Below are 13,572 nucleotides of genomic sequence, written 5' to 3'. Positions count from 1 at the left end.
TGCCTTACACTATATAGATATCATGTTCATTCCCCATCTATCTTGCTCAGGAGAGCATCTCCCTCCCCCGGCACCAAGAGCAGCTCATACTGAATTGTTACATTGACTAGTAACACTGCACACAGAAATGCACCTTAATATTCCACTGTTAACCCTTTCCTCCCAGCAGTAACACACAACTCCTCACCTTGATATCATGGTGATTTATGGTCAGAATGACTTCAATGCGATCAGTGATTTCTATTCTAGCTCTGCTCACATAGATTTTATATCCACACTCAACTATAGGCCGTTCTTCATATTTTGGGGGCTTTTAGTCAGATATACTAGTTTGTGCCTGTATAGTATTGGTGTAGATGGGAGTGTAGGGCATGGGTTACATGGCACTGTGGTGGAATACTGATGGGAGGTATTGGTGCTGTGTTTGATGCTTCTACTGGGTATTTTCCTACAAATACTGGAACAGCTCACTGCTTAGAATGATCCTTCCCAGCTCTATAATATATTATATATACCCCACAATGCAGGCTCACACACACATTTGTCTCAAGTGTGTTGTAGGGACACAGATACAGTCTTGGTCATGTGACTAAAGGCTACTTTACACACTGCGATATCGGTCCCGATATCGCTAGTGTGGGTACCCGCCCCATCTGTTGCGCGACACGGGCAAATCGCTGCCCATGCCGCACAACACCGACCAGACCCGTCACACATACTTACCTGCCCGGCGACGTCGCTGTGTCCGGCGAACCGCCTCCTTTCTAAGGGGGCGGTCCGTGCGGCGTCACAGCGACGTCACTGAGCGACCGCCCAATAGCAGCGGAGGGGCGGAGATGAGTGGCCGGAACATCCCGCCCACCTCCTTCCTTCCTCATAGCGGCTGGGAGGCAGGTAAGGAGAGGTTCCTCGTTTCTGCGGTGTCACACGGAGCGATGTGTGCTACCGCAGGAGCGACGAACTACATCGTTACTGCTGCAGTAACGATAATCGAGAATGGAGACCCATGTCACCGATGAGCGATTTTGCACGTTTTTGCAACGATGCAAAATCGCTCATCGGTATCACACGCAGCAACATCGCTAATGCGGCCGGATGTGCGTCACAAATTCCGTGACCCCAACGACTCCGCATTAGCGATGTCGCAGCGTGTAAAGCCCCCTTTAGTGGGAGTGGTGTACAGGGTCTTAGCAGTAAAGAGTATTCCATATTTCTGCCAGATACCCACAGAGATATTGAAATCTGAAAAAAGAGACTTCTGCTCATTGAAGGTAAGAACTGCTCACATAGCGTTCAACTCCACAGCAAACGAGTGCTCTAGCACTGGCATCTCAGCAGGGATATTCCCCTACTACACATGTGTGTCTAGGTCACTGTGACAGTTTACAGGACATAACTCAGGGCACCTAGACAGAAGGCAGAGGGACTACTTTCTATTTCTGGTGTAGAGCTTAGTACAATATATATATATTTATACTATTACATGGGACACATGTACCTTGTATTACCATTATTCGCTGTATATGAACCCCTTTTCTCCGGGCATTATTTGTCTATAGCATTTTTCACGAACCTGAGGCAACTGAGAACCCTTCAGTGAAGGAATTCCACTAACCCTCACAATACCTACCAGGGGCCTCCCTGCAGTAACTCAGGTAGTTGTACCCATTCTCTTTCCGCATTCTATGTGTTCTTCTTCTTTCTTCTTTTTTTTCTTTTTTCTTCTTTTTATTTCTATCATGTAGTTCAGGGGTTTATAGATATATGTCCTGCATCTCATATTTCCTTTAGTGGTGCTTCTTACCCATTCTCATATCATTTACCCTAGTATTTCATGATCCTGAGGCGACTGAGAACCCTTTAATAAAGGAATCCTTTTTCACCTGAATTGTCAAGTGATACTTACCAGTGACTATCACGTAATGTTACAGGTAGTTCCATTTTCTTCCTCTTCTTTCTCTCCTTTCTTCTTTGTCACACGGTCCATTGTGTTATAGCCCACGTGTCATGATAACACTTGTACCATCTTTTCATTTAGATTCCACCTACAATTATTTACCGATTCCAGTTCTGGAATAGGCTTTCATCATCTACTCACTAGAATTCTCAAGTTCATAAGGTACTGAGACATATACATGTTCACACCATTATAAAGAACAAAGTATAAACATTGAGGTTTTTCTCACACCCATGTTCCTGTGTTCTTTGATATGATATGTGTTCATTTCCTTCACTATATAGGATTGCAAGTTTTCCATTTGTACCTTAATGGCAATGACGCTATACAATTGAACACATATCATCCTGTTATCCATATAGGTGTGTATTTACCTGCTTGACTATTTTTGGTTGTTTGATCCAGAATGTTTCTCCAGATAGGTCATGTGGAAATTTTCTTTCCTCAGTACAAATGTTTTCACTATGGCTTTGGAAAATTTTTTTGTATGTGCATCATGGTCATTTGACCCATTGTACTCTCAAGTAGCAATATATTGTACTGTTATGTTGTACTATGTACTAATTACGTGTTTATATGGTTTTGTAACCCTTTATGATCTTAGATAACTTTATCCTTGATAAAGACCTAAAAACAAGCTCGAAACGTTGGATGAATTATCCTTTTGCACAAATAAAGAATTTTCAGCATTCTAAGAGTTCTTTTCTTACGTTATTGATCACTATAGTGTGCCAGAGCTATTTCTATTGAATTGACTCTTATTTTTTCTGAGCACCTGCTATATACACAGTGAGCCAGACATATTCAATTTTCATTCAGAAGGCAGAGGGAAGCCTTAGCAGCTGAGCCTATATCTTGGCTTGTGAGCATTAGAACAGGCCGGCGATTACAGGGTAACATGAAAAATGTCCAGCTTGCATTATGACTAGAACATGACAATATCCTTTTAAGTACTAACCTATGATGCGTTCCTAAGCAGTTGATGTTATATGTTCTACATTTCATTTTCTGCATACTTTCCAAGTAGTAGAATTTGCTTTGATATAGGCAACTGGATTTTCACAATGAAAAGGCAAAGGATAACGCCCGAAAAAGACGCCATACATTATGTCAGTGCCATCACTGACAAACCTGGATTGACCATGAAATACATCAATCCCCTTAAAAGTGAGTTAAAACAAGTTTTAACTAAATTGCCTTAATATTGTCATGCATTAGAATGACTGTCTTAGGTAATGATAAATATTTTCTACAGGAAGAGGAGTGTTTGCTGAAACTGAAATCGAAAAAGGGAGTTTTGTTGCAGAATATCGAGGTGAGCTCACGTATGCACTTACGATGGTAGACAACTACTCGAGATTTATGGTTGTGGTACAAGTCAAAGATCTAATGGCCCATACTGCAGCGAAGGTCTTCCAAGCACACTTATGCAGACCTCATGGCTACTCAGAGAGAGTCCTCACAGATCAAGGCACTGCCTTTGAAGCGGAAATCTTCAAGGACTTCTGCAGCTTTTACCGATGCAGGAAGATGCGTACTACACCCTACCATGCTCAAACCAATGGTTATCAACCTGCTCAGGACTTTACCCCATATTCCAGATGTGGCCTTACAAGTGATTTATAGAGGGGTAACAATACGTTGGGATCATCGGATCTAATCTCCCTTTTTATACACCCTAAAATCTTGTTTGCGTTAGAATAAACAATAACATCATAAAGGTATAGCAGTACCGTTTCAAAGTTTCGGTGTCCCAAGCAGCATTCCATCAGCCTCTGGAAGGTTCCTGGCAAATTGCACAGCTCGAAGGGCATGCTTTTGAACTCGCAGAGACCCATCGGGGTGGCAAAGGCGGTCTTCTCCCGGTCTGCCTCAGCAACGGACACTTGCCAATAGTGACTAGTGAGATCAAGGGTAGAAAAATAATTTGCAGTTGTCAATGCAGCTAGCTATTCCTCAATACAGGGGAGTGGTGCTGTCCTTCTTCTTTAACAGGACCAACGGAGCTGCCCAGAGGCTACAACTGTCACGGATAACCCCAGCCTCCTTCATGTTGCTCAACATGTCCTTGGTACACTGGTAATGTGCAGGTAGATTTGGCTTATATCTCTCTTTGATGGGTGGGTGTGCACTTGTGGGGATGTAGTGTTTGACCCCTTTTATTTTTCAAAAGTCTAGCGGATGTTTGCTGAAGACTTGCTCGTATTCTTGCACTAGCCTGTAGACCCCCTTCTTGTGATGTGAAGGTGTGGAGTCAGTGCCTACGTGTAATTCCTTACACCACTCCTCTGGCTGACTTGGTGAGCTGTCACTGAATGGGTGGGCTGAAGCAATGGTGGATGCTGCTGTTTGGATAGCATGTGTATCTACTGAGAACAGCTTATCAATGGTGGCAAATCGGAGCAGCTTAATCTTTTGCTCTCCGCAGTTCAACACTCTCATGGGCACTCTTCCCTTCCATATTAATGAATAAAACTATGATGTAAATAGCATATAGATACCCCACAAATGCAGATAAAAGTAGGTTATGGGAAAAGGGGGAAGAGAGAAACAGGAAAATAGTGGAATAAAGTATACCTTCCAGGTGGGAGAGGAAATGGCAGCACAGCCAGTGGAGGTGAAGCAAGGGGAGCCTGCAACTAAAGAGTTGAGAGCGTTATCACATGGTGACTGAGCCTGATTGTAACGGGAGCATAGAGGTGCCGATCCTGTCTTACCTGCGTTGGTGTAGAAGTGGGTGTCCTGTGGTGGAGTCAGCTATGTGCAGTGGTGGCCGTGGGTTCTTTTATGTGCGACCGTAGTAATAGCTGTGCCCACTTCCTGTATGGGAGTGGAATGCAGTGAGGCTAATGGAACGCACGCCTGCGCATTTGTGTTTAACGTCGCGCATGTGCAGAACGGAGAAAAGGCTGCGCTCACTTCCTAATGAAAGGGAGTGAGACGCAGCTGGGAAGGGAAGGGAAAAGATTAGGGTTTGGGGATGATGAAAGGGCTTTCTACGGGCAAGGATGGCAAAGGGTGGCAGTGACGGAAAGTCAGGCAGATGGTCCTGTCCTGTCCTGTCCGTCCGTCTTTTTGTATCATGAATTGGAAAGACTGCAAGGGGGAGGGGAGGTGCTTGTGCCCAAAAGGAGGAGTTATTCAGATTCATTGCAGTGGGCGGCGGCTGCAAAAAGCACCATTCTCCTTGTTTTTGCTCTGCAAATTCTACTACTTGGAAAGTATGCAGAAAATGAAATGTAGAACATATAACATCAACTGCTTAGGAACGCATCATAGGTTAGTACTTAAAAGGATATTGTCATGTTCTAGTCATAATGCAAGCTGGACATTTTTCATGTTACCCTGTAATCGCCGGCCTGTTCTAATGCTCACAAGCCAAGATATAGGCTCAGCTGCTAAGGCTTCCCTCTGCCTTCTGAATGAAAATTGAATATGTCTGGCTCACTGTGTATATAGCAGGTGGTCAGAAAAAATAAGAGTCAATTCAATAGAAATAGCTCTGGCACACTATAGTGATCAATAACGTAAGAAAAGAACTCTTAGAATGCTGAAAATTCTTTATTTGTGCAAAAGGATAATTCATCCAACGTTTCGAGCTTGTTTTTAGGTCTTTATCAAGGATAAAGTTATCTAAGATCATAAAGGGTTACAAAACCATATAAACACGTAATTAGTACATAGTACAACATAACAGTACAATATATTGCTACTTGAGAGTACAATGGGTCAAATGACCATGATGCACATACAAAAAAATTTTCCAAAGCCATAGTGAAAACATTTGTACTGAGGAAAGAAAATTTCCACATGACCTATCTGGAGAAACATTCTGGATCAAACAGCCAAAAATAGTCAAGCAGGTAAATACACACCTATATGGATAACAGGATGATATGTGTTCAATTGTATAGCGTCATTGCCATTAAGGTACAAATGGAAAACTTGCAATCCTATATAGTGAAGGAAATGAACACATATCATATCAAAGAACACAGGAACATGGGTGTGAGAAAAACCTCAATGTTTATACTTTGTTCTTTATAATGGTGTGAACATGTATATGTCTCAGTACCTTATGAACTTGAGAATTCTAGTGAGTAGATGATGAAAGCCTATTCCAGAACTGGAATCGGTAAATAATTGTAGGTGGAATCTAAATGAAAAGATGGTACAAGTGTTATCATGACACGTGGGCTATAACACAATGGACCGTGTGACAAAGAAGAAAGGAGAGAAAGAAGAGGAAGAAAATGGAACTACCTGTAACATTACGTGATAGTCACTGGTAAGTATCACTTGACAATTCAGGTGAAAAAGGATTCCTTTATTAAAGGGTTCTCAGTCGCCTCAGGATCATGAAATACTAGGGTAAATGATATGAGAATGGGTAAGAAGCACCACTAAAGGAAATATGAGATGCAGGACATATATCTATAAACCCCTGAACTACATGATAGAAATAAAAAGAAGAAAAAAGAAAAAAAAGAAGAAAGAAGAAGAACACATAGAATGCGGAAAGAGAATGGGTACAACTACCTGAGTTACTGCAGGGAGGCCCCTGGTAGGTATTGTGAGGGTTAGTGGAATTCCTTCACTGAAGGGTTCTCAGTTGCCTCAGGTTCGTGAAAAATGCTATAGACAAATAATGCCCGGAGAAAAGGGGTTCATATACAGCGAATAATGGTAATACAAGGTACATGTGTCCCATGTAATAGTATAAATATATATATATTGTACTAAGCTCTACACCAGAAATAGAAAGTAGTCCCTCTGCCTTCTGTCTAGGTGCCCTGAGTTATGTCCTGTAAACTGTCACAGTGACCTAGACACACATGTGTAGTAGGGGAATATCCCTGCTGAGATGCCAGTGCTAGAGCACTCGTTTGCTGTGGAGCTGAACGCTATGTGAGTAGTTCTTACCTTCAATGAGCAGAAGTCTCTTTTTTCAGATTTCAATATCTCTGTGGGTATCTGGCAGAAATATGGAATACTCTTTACTGCTAAGACCCTGTACACCACTCCCACTAAAGGGGGCTTTACACGCTGCGACATCGCTAATGCGGAGTCGTTGGGGTCACGGAATTTGTGACGCACATCCGGCCGCATTAGCGATGTTGCTGCGTGTGATACCGATGAGCGATTTTGCATCGTTGCAAAAACGTGCAAAATCGCTCATCGGTGACATGGGTCTCCATTCTCGATTATCGTTACTGCAGCAGTAACGATGTAGTTCGTCGCTCCTGCGGTAGCACACATCGCTCCGTGTGACACCGCAGAAACGAGGAACCTCTCCTTACCTGCCTCCCAGCCGCTATGAGGAAGGAAGGAGGTGGGCGGGATGTTCCGGCCACTCATCTCCGCCCCTCCGCTGCTATTGGGCGGTCGCTCAGTGACGTCGCTGTGACGCCGCACGGACCGCCCCCTTAGAAAGGAGGCGGTTCGCCGGACACAGCGACGTCGCCGGGCAGGTAAGTATGTGTGACGGGTCTGGTCGGTGTTGTGCGGCATGGGCAGCGATTTGCCCGTGTCGCGCAACAGATGGGGGCGGGTACCCACACTAGCGATATCGGGACCGATATCGCAGTGTGTAAAGTAGCCTTTAGTCACATGACCAAGACTGTATCTGTGTCCCTACAACACACTTGAGACAAATGTGTGTGTGAGCCTGCATTGTGGGGTATATATAATATATTATAGAGCTGGGAAGGATCATTCTAAGCAGTGAGCTGTTCCAGTATTTGTAGGAAAATACCCAGTAGAAGCATCAAACACAGCACCAATACCTCCCATCAGTATTCCACCACAGTGCCATGTAACCCATGCCCTACACTCCCATCTACACCAATACTATACAGGCACAAACTAGTATATCTGACTAAAAGCCCCCAAAATATGAAGAACGGCCTATAGTTGAGTGTGGATATAAAATCTATGTGAGCAGAGCTAGAATAGAAATCACTGATCGCATTGAAGTCATTCTGACCATAAATCACCATGATATCAAGGTGAGGAGTTGTGTGTTACTGCTGGGAGGAAAGGGTTAACAGTGGAATATTAAGGTGCATTTCTGTGTGCAGTGTTACTAGTCAATGTAACAATTCAGTATGAGCTGCTCTTGGTGCCGGGGGAGGGAGATGCTCTCCTGAGCAAGATAGATGGGGAATGAACATGATATCTATATAGTGTAAGGCAGGGGGTCTCAAACCAGGTGATCATGTCTGATCAACTGGTTACATTATGTCTGATTACCTTGTCTAACAGTTTTTTCTCCCCTTTCTTTACCTTCCAGGTTCCCATAGTCACATGAAATATCCCTGTTGCACTTGATTACGGCTCACTATTCACTATAGGATGTCTTATATCTAACATCACACTCTCACCCATCAGCACTCTATAGGTTTGTATAAGGTATGCGCTTACACATCCGGTCCTCCATAGGTATTTCCACTTATGTAACACTATCCCTATGATCACTCATAACTCATACCCTTGTAGTCAATTACAGCCTCCTCTCTCCCCCCTCCCCTTCTCCCTTTCCATCTATAATTTTGCCAGTACAATATTAGTTTACATTAGGCACACACTCACATATTCCTTTCCTTAGTGATTTATTGTAATTCACATTCACATACAATTCTCTATGCCTGCCCCATTACTACATTCATACCTACTTGACCCTATCCTGATACCCCTTGTCTCACCTTGTTGGTCCCTACACCTGTTATCATGTCCTTTCCTGTGTCTGTCTTGTCACACAACACATTTTAGCATATAACTTGTGCTCCTTATTACCTGTCCTGCCTATTAGAATTATGTCCATTATGTCCATGCATGGCCCAATGAATCAAGTCTGTACTTCATATTCATGGTTTAAGCCTTTGGGTTCCAATGTGCCCAGAGTATATATCCAGAAAGATTCCCTTTCTTTGAGCTTCCTAATTCTATTGCCTCCTCTGCGTATGGCTTGGACATGTTCGATGACTTGGAATCTTAATTGGATCACTGTGTGATTATGCGTCACAAAATGGTGTGGGACTGGTAATAGAATCTGCTTACAATGTATTGTTGACTTGTGTTTAGCTCAAAGAAAGAGAATCTTTCTGGATATGTACTCTGGGCATATTAGAACCCAAGGGCTTAAACCGTGAATATGAAGTAAAGACTTGATTCATTGGGCCGTGCACCATGTCACCAAGTGTCCAATTGCATTGTCCAATGGCTCACAATGGTTATGCGTTTTCATTGGATGGATAATCGAAGCCATGTTTTTTTCCTTTCTGTTGGGTTTGTTGTGTGAGTAGCCTATAGGATTAAGTTGGTTACCGCAGGCAGTGGATTTAACTTCCTGTCTTTGGTCCAGTGGTAGATGGATTGTCTGGTCTATGAGCTGTTATTGGTTTGAATGCAGGTGAATGCCCATGGGCTGCTTATGACTGTGTAAAATAGTATTGATTCATGATGGATTTCAGACTACATGTAGATATCTTCAGTCTTTCTATCCACATCATTTAAATGAACATTATCCATGCAGCTTGATGCCTTGTGGACTCGGTCTAGGGACTTTGGCTTCAACTAGAGGATCACTTGGCTACATGGCTTCAATCTAGGGGCTCCAATTCCGATTGGAGATCATAACCGCAATCTAGGGATTTCGACTCCGGCTGCCAGGATTATGCCATATCATCATACCAGAGACTACTTAAGGAAGAAACCCAGGTTGGACAATTTTGTCACCTGGCTACAGACTTTGCAGACCTCAGCCAGCTTCCTAAATCTGGCGCTATTCTATTGTCGGTGGGTGCCCGACAAATTACACAGCTATGTAAAATTTTGGTTTATGAAACTTCAAATCCAGTGACTGATTATTATGTTTTCTAATGTCCTGATTTAAAAAAAAAATAAATATTTTTTTTTAACCATCAAATATTGATTTTGTACAATCCATGTGTGAAGTTACATACAAGTGACATGAACAAGAAAAATACTTATTGTAACCAAAAATATTCACAATTTTATATATAAAATACATTTATTTATTGTACAGTCATTCTGCAACTTTATTAGAAATTTATTCTTGCACTTTTTCCTTTTCTCTAAATCCCCCTTTTCTCTTATAGAAGGCCTGTGGATCTTCTCTGTGAAGCATCCGGCAATCATGTTCACGTTTCATTTACTTTGGTATCGTCGTTCCATCTCCTTGATATTCCGATGAAAACCTTCTTGTTCTTCCCACCAGCACCAAGGTTTTCAGACAAGTAGTCCAAATAGGAATGTAAAAAATGTAACTTCAAATTCATTAGACAACCCAAGGCTTTGAAACGTTTCAGCATGTTCTCCACGATGGACTTAAATTTTGATTCTTTGTTGTTACCTAGAAACGTATTTATTGCTTCTTTCAAAGAGTCCCAAGCCCTTTTTTCAACAGTTTTCATTATTGTTTAAAACACGTCATCCTTCATTCATGGGTTTCTGAATATCCGAACCCACAAAAATGCTTTTGTGCTGCCCCTGTGCCAGCAGCCGCCGTTGGTCGGATCCAGACCTTCTAAGAGAGTGGCTCGACCCGGGGGTCTCGCGGACATGTCGAATAAAAGGAGGAATGTAGATGTATGGGCTAGGCCGTATTAAGTTTGTGACGCCACCAACGGTGTGTGGTGAGGTGGGACACCACCGCTGCCGTTATGGGATACCCGGGAGAGATGTAGTGGCAGCTGGATGTTAACCCCTCCGTGTGTAGGGATGATTGCCCCGGGGCCCAGTGTCTTTGTGCAGGGTATGGAGATGGCAAGGGCCGGCGCGCCTGAGCAAGCAGGGGGATGTTTGGTTACTCACAGTAAATGAATCACACGAGTCTTTCGGTAAACCAAAGGTGCTGGTGGCCTGCCGCCCCGGCCGGTTGCATTCAGGTCCCCCACCCAGGCTGGTGGTCGCTGTCCTTTACTCTGCACTTGTTTTTGTGTATGGTGGACTGCCTGGTCTGGAACTCAGGAGTCCGCTCCCGGCTGGATATGGCCTAAGGAGCCGTGCCCGCAGGCGCTGGCCCGTGGGATCTAAGGGCCCTGGCGGTGGCCTTATCCCTATCAGTGGGCTGTTGTCTTCTTTGAGGGACTTTAGGTGGGATAGGACCTATAATCCTGCCCTCAATCATTTAATTAGCTAGGCCGCTGGTTTCGGTCCTGGCTTCAGGGTCCTAGGTGACTAGGGTTTCAGGTCGGCTGTGTGTTTCCTAAGTGAGGAAAGGTGTTGTGCGGGGGCCTATCTGTAACTACCTGGTTTTGCCAGGGCATCACACCTTCCTTCAGACTTGATTCTGACAGTCCCTGAAACTTGGTACACAGGTACTTAAACATCTCTCCTTCTTTCAGTAGCGCTTTCACAAACAGCTTCATCAGTCCAAGCTTACAGTGGAGTGGTGGCAAGAGAACTTTAGGTGGGATCAACTAAGCTTTATGCAACAATGTTCTTGAGTCCCGGTTACAAAGATGTTCTTGTTGGCCAATTTTTTTTGCTCCAGTGAAGAGTCCTAACCTGGCTTTCCAATTCACACAAAAAGCATGTGTTCTGCCTTCTTTTACGTAATGCTGTGAATCTCTAGCATACAGCTAAACCCTAGTTCACATTTCAAATAAACAGACTGTGGAGTTCAATAGCCTTGATTTATTAGCTGGTAACGTGAACTTGATTGCAGTATACATGGAATATACAGTGAATATAGGAATATCCAAGATGCAGTTGAAGACAGAATACGGTATATCCAAGATACTGTTTTATACGGGTAAAAACTATAACAAGAAAATGATTACAGTCAGTACAGTGTTAATACAGAGTTAACATAGCATAACAGTACATGAGATGCAGTTCTTACGAGAATGTAGGTGAAAGGTCACTGCATCTGCAATACATAGAAATCTTATCTAGACAAACAAGACAGGGATGACACTAAAGGTGTAGAAGTACAATGTACAATGCATTTACTACACTCTTCCATCTAGGATTCTATCACTAACACATGTAATTTGCTTTGCTCACCGGATTACACTAGGCAGGGGTGAATGTACAGAGAGGTAAGTCGGCATGTCCTTTCCTGACAAATCCAAAGAGAAAATGGCTGCAGGCTTCTTCTCAGCTCAGGGAGGCATTCCTTACCCAGAATACATTTAGCTTAAAGGGAAACTCAGCAATTCAAAAGAATAACAATGACCTCTAGGGGTTGTAACAGAAATTTCAATGAATGACTATTAGCAGGCTGCCATGAGGCAGAACAGCATGGGTATTTAATATATCCTCCTTGCTGCCCAAGAAGCAATGAGAACATTTTTAGACCACCACATATTGACCATCCATGCTCCTTGTAGTTAAGTTTCTTGAGAATAAAGTCTAAATTCTCACAGCTTTCTTCCAAGTGCATAGCATGTGTGACGCCCTGGACTAGCCAGGTAGTCACAAACACAAAATCACACACACCCCCTCCCCTGGATAGTCTACATCAGTCACACAAAATCCTTGTTGCCTCCTCCAGGGTCTGATGTCCACACCAGGTGGGGCGGAGCCAGGCGGTTGGCCCCACCCACCGAGGAGTTCACAGGCCTGGAGGCGGGAAAAGCAGTTAGTTTAGTTTTGTAGTGGAAAGTGAGAGGACAGAAACTGTTAGTGTCTGGGTAGGAGCCCAGGCACTGTCAGCAAGGTCGGCAGACGGTGGTGGCCGTCTGCAGGAGGTGGTACAAGTCAGCTGAACCGTAGGACCGGGGACGGGCGGTGACCCGAGGGGAACTGAACCGGTGAGCGGATCTGTACCAAGCACAAAGGCAGGGCCATTGGACCCTGACCAGGCTAGGAGCCGCCGACAATGGTCAAATCCGAGAGTGACCGGAATCCCAGGGGTTCCCTAACACCCAAGACCCGACAGAAGGCAACCGTCCACACCGTGAGGATAAAAAGCCACCGCCATAGGCTAGAGATCCAAGGGCCAGCGCCTGCGGGCAAACGGGCTCCCTCGGTACGTACACCCCAGCCATCCAGCCTCCCCGTACCGCCACCGGGCCCCGGGATCACCAACCCCTACCCACGGAGGGGGAACCAACATCCTAGCTGCTCCCTGCCATCGCTCCCGGGATCCCCGTCACCAGCAGTGGTGGTGCCCATTATCACCACGACCTGTGGGTGACGTCACTAACTATCTCCCCAAACAAACCACCCCCTTTTCACTCGTGGGCGAGGAGCGCTGCTCGAGTCCCCGGATCTGGCCCTCCGCTCGAGCCACCGAGCAGCAGCAGCAGCAGAAGTCCCCGAACCCGAGCGTAGCGTGCGTGGCCCCTCTGCCCGCGACACATGCCCTACACACACTGAAGAATACTTACTGCCATTGAGCAGTAGCACAGCTTTCAGACTTTTTGGATGAAACAATGACGTGTCTCCACTCGCTCACATTGTACTTAATGTTACATTTTCCATCAGCACAGGAACATCGCTTGAATACACTAGAGCACCATCTTCAGAAAAGTATGGAGGGAATCTTTTCAGAATTCTAACCTTTTGGAAACCTATTGTCACGCTCTCCGGGTCCCCTGCTTCGCTCCCCGGCTCCTCTGGCAGACATCCCCCGCTCCACGGTC

This window comes from Anomaloglossus baeobatrachus, unplaced genomic scaffold (assembly GCF_048569485.1).
Source record: "Anomaloglossus baeobatrachus isolate aAnoBae1 unplaced genomic scaffold, aAnoBae1.hap1 Scaffold_514, whole genome shotgun sequence".
Lineage (NCBI taxonomy): Eukaryota > Metazoa > Chordata > Amphibia > Anura > Aromobatidae > Anomaloglossus > Anomaloglossus baeobatrachus.
This window is presented reverse-complemented; position numbering follows the sequence as displayed.